The sequence below is a fragment of the Cryptomeria japonica genome, chromosome 4 (assembly GCF_030272615.1).
Source record: "Cryptomeria japonica chromosome 4, Sugi_1.0, whole genome shotgun sequence".
NCBI lineage: Eukaryota > Viridiplantae > Streptophyta > Pinopsida > Cupressales > Cupressaceae > Cryptomeria > Cryptomeria japonica.
In genome coordinates this window covers 519,720,724-519,729,874 of record NC_081408.1, presented here as the reverse complement: position 1 = coordinate 519,729,874, position 9,151 = coordinate 519,720,724, and the positions used below count along the sequence as shown (strand labels likewise).

The window sequence follows — 9,151 nt, the reverse complement described above, 5'->3', positions numbered from 1 at the left end:
TATTATGATACTAGAAATACTCCATACACCAAACTATGATCCCAATAAACTAATCAACAAGCACCGGAGCAGGAATATGTTGACATCAATGACAACAACATATCCTAGTAGCAACAATGTCCAACAATCTCCCCCTTTGGCATTGATGGAAACATATGAATGTGAAAAACAATCAATGCAAAGAAATAAAACAACTCCAATAGACTCCCCCTAAGATCAAGTAGATAAAATAATTTTTCACATGCTTCTCTCTCCCTTTGACAACAATGCCAAAGACAAAATGCATGGGCGTGTGCACAAAGATGGTGGTCAGAAAAGCGGACACCACCAAAAAAAAATTGGAAAAACAGGCAGCGTGTACGTGGTTTTAAAATTTAAAATTCCCGCGTACGTGCTTAGGTTTGTTCTTCCCGAGCCTAGAAAAGGTAGCGCGTATGCGCTGAGTTTAGGAAACTGAGTGCGTACGTGCTACGCCTAGGAAAATTAGCGCATACGCGCTGCTTATAGGAAAATGAGCGCGTACGCACTAATAATCCTAGTAAAACCGCGTACGCGGTGCCTGATAAAAAAAGTTTTTAAAAAAAACTAGGTCCTCATTTACCTGAAAAGCGCATTTTTTACTTTGTTTTTTTCCCATTTTCTAACCTAAACCGTGAACGGGGTGCTAAATTTGTCCTCCAGGTTATGGATCAAGGTTAGTTTTTGTTTATTTTTGTCTTTCTTTCTGGTTTATGCAATTTGTTTTACATTTTGAATTTAATTTCATTAATTTTGATTAGGTTTTTTCATTTTTTGTTTCAAAAACCAGATTCTTCTAATCCAGAACAAGAATAACCAAACGCACCTCCTGAAAACCCACAAGAACAACCAAATGCACCTCCTGAAAATACACAAGAACAAACCCCAATTTCTCCTTTTGACCGCACAGCCGAAACACGGGAAGAATTAATTAATCAGTTAGGGCAAAATACATCCAAAATCAATAGACTGATTGTAAAATTGAAAACTTTTGAACTTGACCCTCATCAATCCCTCGCCACTAGCCTAGAAACATTAGCTAGTGGTGCCATAGTTGTTTCCACAGAAATTACCAAATGGGGAAGCTTTAGGGATAGGTGTCGTCAATTCTATGCCAATGGGCTATCATACGATGGAGTTAAAATCAAAAATATTTCTAAACAACAAACATGTGCCCTTTTTGTTGACCCCAAAACTGGTCAGTCATTACCTCCTAATGCAAAGAGGTTTCCCACACATTGGTGTACCAATGTGCAGATGAAGAATCTTTTTTGGCAGAGGTGGTGGATGGTCTTTGACGATCCACCTTGTAATAATTCTGAGGTGTCATTATATTTTTTGAGAAAAATATATTGTGAGTTTGTGCTCAATGTGCACCCAAATTATTTTGACATGAGAGAGTTTCATGGTAGAGGTGGTGGCTCTGCCCAAGATAGACCTGGAGCCCGTAGGCAATTAGCTGCGGAGAGTCGCCGCCCCCTAGCACCCAAACCCAAGGTGCAGCAGGTTGTCCCATTAGAGCTGAAAAAGTCGATGGAGCTATAGACTCTTCAGGTAGCCACAACATTGACTGGTGCCATCATCCAGCATGGGACATCATTAGCACACCCTATTGTATTGGATGATGAGCCGTTAGAGGGCGACAGAGAGCCCATCGAGCATATGTGTGTCAGTTGCTCGGGGATAGATGATGCAGCCAGTGCAGATGGATACTCATATCATCTATGCATGATTTGCGGTTGTACATGTCAGGGTCACACGGTTGAGGATGTCGCGCTGACAGATGAGTTGATGGAAATGGTGTTTGCCCATGAGCCACAGACACAGGTGTGTTGATTTGAATTCATAACATTTTATTTATCAGTCACTTTAATTTTGTAATTACATAAATGAATTTTCATTTATACATCAATTTAAATTGAGACAAATAATATGCATTTCAGGATGCAGCAGCAGTATCCCATACACCTCCCCCAGTTACCACAGCTACAACTTCGATGCCTGAGGTATAAATTTTGTAACATGTTAAAATAGAATAGTACACTTTGAATTCAAAAAAATACAAGATATACTAACTATCTTTAATGCTTGGTCCAAATTCTAGTTTGTAGGTGTTGACAGGGGACGAAATGTCCTAGATTGATGACATCACGTTGTCGGTGATCGATTTTGGCCTACAAGGCTATACGGTATCATATTTTGTACAACTCTTTTTATGTATTGTTTTGATGGAATATGCAAGTCATTTCATTTTAGATTTTTAAAATGAAGTTTAATTTATTATCTGTACTAATATCTCATGTTAATTTTTTGTTATTAGGGCACCCCCTCCGCGTCTAGGGCTCGTTCGAAGAAAAAGAACATCTCGAAGATGCCAAAACGTGTGAAGAAGGTAATTGAACACATTTTTAGTTGTACAATTGTTTGAAAATGTTGAAATCAAGTATTAGTTGGGGTTTGTAGATTGATTAGTGTTTTTTGTCTATTTTACATGTACAGCAGCCATTGAGCTTTGTGGATATGTTGAATGCACCTGATTCGCCCGCGAATCAAGAGAGGGCGGAGGTATGTATCTCTACTTTATTTTCTTGATTTCATGATTATATGCACGCGTACATGTGAACTTGTGATATATTATAATCTTATATTTTTTTCATACAGGAAATATCCATACCTATTTTGTCAATGGTGAACCCTCCTCCTTGCACTGGAGAAGCATATCAGGATCTGGTACACTTTTGTTTGATATGTAAAATTAATTGTTTTCAACCTTCAATACTTATCATTATATTAATTGTATTTAATCTTTGTGCATTTTTTGTATAGGTAATAGCAACCGTTTCTACATCGATGGTGAGCCATCCTCAGTCCATTGGAGAAGCATCTGAGGCACAGGTACGTCATTGTTCTCTATATTATAGCTTTTAAGTGTTTTTGATATATTTATGTTAGTACATTGTATTAATTGTACATTTAATCTACAATAGACTTGTTTGCGGTACGGCCATAACATGGATCCATTTAAGTATGTCTTCAAGAAAACTCCTAAGAGTGACAAGGAGAGGAGAGCGAAGACATTAGCCCCTGGATCAGCCGATGAGGTAATCTACATTTCAATTGCAAAGGAATTAAAGTTAAATGCATAATTATGATGTCAATTGTGAACTATTTTCTAGAAAAGAATTCTAACTTGGCTTTTGAATTGTGGTTTTGTAGCCATCTACAGAACCGCGTACTATGCCGAAGAGGCTTGATTTTGATGATCCACCAGAAGTTTAGGATCATATAATGTTAGTTTTGGTCATAGAATGACCAATACATGTAGATATATTCTACATTTTTATTGTATATCGATTTGGACATGGCATATGCCACATTTTTGTAATACTTGTATTGACTTGGCAAACATACCTTTTTTTATATATATAAATATTGATATTCGATCCAATAAATGTGTAATGAGTTCATTATTTTGTATTCGTTGTATTTTGTGGTTGTCCTTTTATAAATTTAAATGAATATTTGCATATGTAATCAACAATATGAATATAAACAACAAAAATATATGATATAAAGCATTGCAATCGTGGAATATGATTTGATAAAATTTCTAAAATGTTAAATTAACCCTACAAAACTCCTTGTATTCAGTTCATTATTGTGTGTTCGTTGTATTTGGTGGCTGCCCTTTTATAAATTTAAATGAATATCTGCATATGTAATTAACAATATGAATATAAACAACAAAAATCAACAATATGAATTCAAACAACAGTGTGTTTGGTGCGAGAGCACCCTCACGCTCGCAATGGTCAAATTTTATTCCTTGTGTGCACAAACTGACATCGCGAGCGCGTCCGGGTGGGCATGTTTATGCTAGGCATGCCCCTGTCGTACATCCCAAAGCACCATAACGTCGAGAGTCATATCCTACCGGTGAGATCTCTCAAGTGCCCTGAGTCCAAAAAATTGTCAAAATTTGACGAACTGTTTCTTCCAATCCATGACACATGCGGTCGATCTGTTTGATCTCGTGGGGTCACATGAGGCTTCTCTACAATGGCCTATCTTGGTTTTCGACGACTCGAAGCCATTTTCAATTAGTAGCATTTTTTTGCCTGCTCAAAAAACTGTCAGTTGCTTGCAAGGAAAAGTTGCAAGATTGGCTAGAATTGATTATGTTCCTCGTGTGCACAAACCGACGTCATGAGCGCATCCGGGTGGGCATGTTTACACTAGGCATGCCCCTGTCGTGCATCCCAAAGCACCAGAACGTCGAGAGTCATACCCTACCGGTGAGATCTCTCAAGTGCCCTGAGTCCAAAAAAATGTCAAAATTTGACAGATTGTTTCTTCCAATCCAAGACACATACGGTTGATCTGTTTGATCCCGTGGGGTCGCGTGAGGCTCCTCTACAATTACCTATCTCGATTTTTGACAACTCAAAGCCATTTTCAATTAGTAGCATTTTTTCGTCTGCTCAAAAAATCGTCAGTTGCTTGCAAGGAAAAGTTGCAAGATTGGCTAGAATTGATTATGTTCCTCGTGTGCACAAACCGACGTCGCCAGTGCATCTGGGTGGGAATGTTTATGCTAGACATTCCCCTATCATGCATCCCAAAGCACCAGAACATCGAGAGTCATACGCTACTGGTGAGATCTCTCAAGTGCCCTAAGTCCAAAAAATTGTCAAAATTTGACAAACTGTTTCTTCCAATCCACAACACATACGGTCGATTTGTTTGATCTTGTGGGGTCGCGTGAGGCTCCTCTACAATGGCCTATCTTGGTTTTCGACGACTCGAAGCCATTTTCAATTAGTAGCATTTTTTCACCTACTCAAAAAACTGTCAGTTGCTTGCAAGGAAAAGTTGCAAGATTGGCTAGAATTGATTTTGTTCCTCGTGTGCACAAACCGACATCGCGAGTGCATCCGGGTGGACATGTTTATGCTAGGAATGCCCCTATCATGCATCCCAAAGCACCAGAACGTTGAGAGTCATACCCTACCGGTGAGATCTCTCAAGTGCCGCGAGTCCAAAAAATTATCAAAATTTGATGGACTATTTCTTCCAATCCATGACACATACGATCGATCTGTTTGATCTCGTGGGGTCACGTGAGGCTACTCTACAATGTCCTATCTCGGTTTTCAAGGACTCGAAGCCATTTTCAATTAGTAGTATTTTTTCGCCTGCTCAAAAAACCATCAGTTGCTTGCAAGGAAAAGTTGCAAGATTGGCTAGAATTGATTATGTTCGTCATGTGCAAAAACTGACATCACGAGCATGTCTGGGTGGGCATTTTTATGCTAGGCATGCCCCTGTCGTGCATCCCAAAGCACCAAAACGTCAAGAGTCATACCCTACCGGTGAGATCTCTCAAGTGCCCTGAGTCCAAAAAATTGTCAAAATTTGATTAACTGTTTCTCCCAATCCACGACACATACGGTTGATCTGTTTGATCCCATGGGGTCATGTGAGGCTCCTCTACAATGGCCTATCTTGGTTTTTGACGACTCAAAGTCATTTTCAATTAGTAGCATTTTTTCGCCTACTCAAAAAACTGTCAATTGCTTGCAAGGAAAAGTTGCAAGATTGGCTAGAATTGATTATGTTCTTCATGTGCACAAACCAACATCGTGAGCGCGTCCGGGTGGGCATGTTTACGCTAGGCATGCCCTGTCATGCATCCCAAAGCAACAGAACATCGAGAGTCATACCCTATCGGTGAGATCTCTCAAGTGCCCTGAGTCCAAAAAATTATCAAAATTTGACAAACTGTTTCTTCCAATCCACGACACATACGGTCAATCTGTTTGATCCCATGGGGTCACGTGAGGCTCCTCTACAATGGCCTATCTTAGTTTTTGACGACTCAAAGCCATTTTCAATTAGTAGCATTTTTTCGCCTGCTCAAAAAACCGTCAATTGCTTGCAAGGAAAAGTTGCAAGATTGGCTAGAATTGATTTTGTTCCTCGTGTGCACAAACCGACATCGTGAGCGCATCCGGGTGGGCATGTTTACACTTGGCATGCCCCTGTCATGCATCCCAAAGCACCAAAATGTCGAGAGTCATACCCTACCAATGAGATCTCTCAAGTGCCTTGAGTCCAAAAAATTGTCAAAATTTGACGAACTATTTCTTCCAATCCACGACACATACGGTCGATCTGTTTGATCTCATGGGGTCGCGTGAGGCTCCTCTATAATGGCCTATATAATTTTTCGATGACTCGAAGCCATTTTCAATTAGTAGCATCTTTTCGCCTGCTCAAAAAATCGTCAGTTGCTTGCAAGGAAAAGTTGCAAGATTGGCTAGAATTGATTTTGTTCCTCGTGTGCACAAACCAACATCGCGAGCGCATCCGGGTGGGCATGTTTACGCTAGGCATGCCCCTATCATGCATCCCAAAGCACCAGAACGTCGAGATTCATACCCTACCGATGCAATGTAGAAGTTGCTTGACAACTTTTTTGACAATTTTTTTGACAACAATGACAATTTTTGCTCAAATTGTATCTAGTCTCAATCTATCACCCCTATGACCCCATAATGACTCAAATAATTATCCATGATTATACAAGAATCAAGAATGCTCATGATTGACCAAGGACACATCACATATACTCAAAATATAGTCACAAAACATTGACACACAAAATAGTCACAAAACATTGTCACATATTATTCAAAAATTTGCCTCTAAATATGGTCAAATCAGCTCTTGGCTATTTGATTATACAAAAAATTGTCTTACAAATAATCTCATGGGCTTTTATACAAAATTTGGCATTACAATATATGTGATTCAACTCATCGCCATTTTAATATACAAATCATCTCATGGGATTTTATACAAAATTTGGCATTACAATATGTGTGATTCAGCTCATCGCCATTTTAATATACAAAATTTAGCATGTACATATGTACAAATCAGCTCATTGCCACTTAAATATACAAAATTATGCCCCTAAACATGTAAAAATCAGCTCATGGGCATTTATATATATAAAAAATGAATATAGAACAATTCGTCGACGATTTATACAAAATTCTCAAAATCATTCTACTCTAAACTGTAGAATCAATCAAGTGAGCCTTCAGGATCGACTCTAACCCGTATTGTGTCAAGTATTGCCTCATGGTCAGATTCACAAACTTTCCATAAAATATTGTTATGAGGTCTACCACGATACTTCATCAAATGAATATTTGTTGCAACAACAAGGTTAGAGAAATGAAGAATATGTCTGTGTGTTTCAAAGTCCTCGAACAACCAAACATCAAAAATTTTGATAGGGTATCTTCGAAGCCATGTTCCTGTCATGACAATAGACCCTATTGGGTACTCAATACCCTCTCCGTCAATGATTGTGGTTGTCAATTTTCTTTTAGGCTCAACACAATGACACAAATAGTAATCTGTTCCTTCTTCATTGTTCTCTTCTGCAACAACTGCATACACATGACCTGCATTTTATAAAGTGTTAATTAATACCCAAAATAAAGTATGATGTACAACAAAATGAACCAAAAAGAATACTAGCAAAAAAATTAACTCAAAAAATCACCTGAATCCACTAGGTCAGATACATGGTCAAAATCCACTGATGTCTCCATCTGGCTCAATTGTAGTGCTTTGGGAATTTGATATGAATCAATGGGAACCAATGGTCTACAAGACCATTTGTCAACCCACTCTTCTGATTCACATTCTTCCCACAAACAATACATGCATGAAGAGCAAAAACATACCATCTGTCTGTATAAATTACCAGTGAACTTGAATTTGAACTCATAAATGAGTGCATGTCACTCGATCCTGCAACTGTACAACAATCTAGATAGTTTTCAATGTTAGATTCAGTAATCAACCAAAAATATCTACGAACCAATGACGTACCTAGATTACCTGGACCCATCATAGACTTACACCATCGCACAATTGTTTCTGCATCTACTAACTCAACACCACCTTCATACTTCAATTCTTCCCTGGCTAGGGCTCTTTTCACACATTCTCTTGCCCCATCGTGCTCTCCCTTACCATGTCCAGCCTCAGTGAAATTCCAAAAATGTTGTACACCGCTTGTCACATGCATCCTTGTTAGCCAATAAAACATCCTTGCATTCTTGAATTGTGTGGTGCAATTATCTGACCATATTAAGTGTCGGTTGTATCGTATGTTCCTTTCCCTTAAACTATCATAGAAAACTTTAAAGCATCCTTGTACAAACTCTGATGAATGAGTACGATCATCACTTATGTAGAAGTGATACTCTCTTACAACCTTTCTATCCTTCTCTGTGTTATCATCTGCATGCATGAATGCTATGTGTACAAAAATAGAAACTTGTGTAGAGTGATAATACATGGATTGCACTTCATTTTGAGGTTGTAGTGTATAATTTTCACCGAAATCAATGATAGAGACAATGGTGCCAAGAGAAATGTGTCCTTACACAACTTGAATTGCTCATCTAACCATCGAGCTCTATGTGTATTCATTATGTACTCATAAACTAGTTTCTCTTGAAACATTTTCATAAATTGAGCTACACATATATCATTTTTCACTAGCTCACATCTCTTCAAATCTTTTCCACCTTTAACTCCATATGTGACTGTCTTGTATTTTCCAAAAGAAACTAGTTTCGTACCAATTTCATGTGTGCTCTCCAAATGTATGCATCTTGGTAAACATTGCAAACCACCACATATAGCACAATAACCTTCCAAACAAGCCATCTTATAATAAATACAACCATCATGTCTATTACATAACACACTTGAAATAAATTCTCTTGCCGACTTAGGAGGTGCTTGTATATTACATTCCTGCAAAACATCGTTAGTGTGCAAAGTAGAACAAATATGAGAAAAAATATCATAATGCATGGAAAATTCAATATGCATCCTACAACAACACATGGTGCGTACATGATTAATCTTAATATAAAAAGGTTTTCCCATTTCAAAAAATCTTTGAGAAATTTTTATTTGAGGAAACTTTTGAAGGAATCTTTCATAAAATTTAGTTTGAGTCATATCCAAATAGTGTTTCGCATGTGGCTCATGATTTTTAGACCCAATTCGCCTTCTAACAACATCTCTTTGGTTGGGT

General features: G+C 38.2%; 1 long non-coding RNA gene across 1 annotated transcript; it reads left to right on the top strand.

Moving 5' to 3' along the window:
* Nucleotides 1-2,684: 2,684 nt before the first annotated feature.
* On the top strand, nucleotides 2,685-3,087 carry LOC131031231 (uncharacterized). Its single transcript, XR_009103005.2, has 3 exons — nucleotides 2,685-2,748; nucleotides 2,845-2,913; nucleotides 3,006-3,087. It is a non-coding gene; the product is annotated as an uncharacterized LOC131031231 (long non-coding RNA).
* The last annotated feature ends 6,064 nt before the right edge of the window (nucleotides 3,088-9,151 follow it).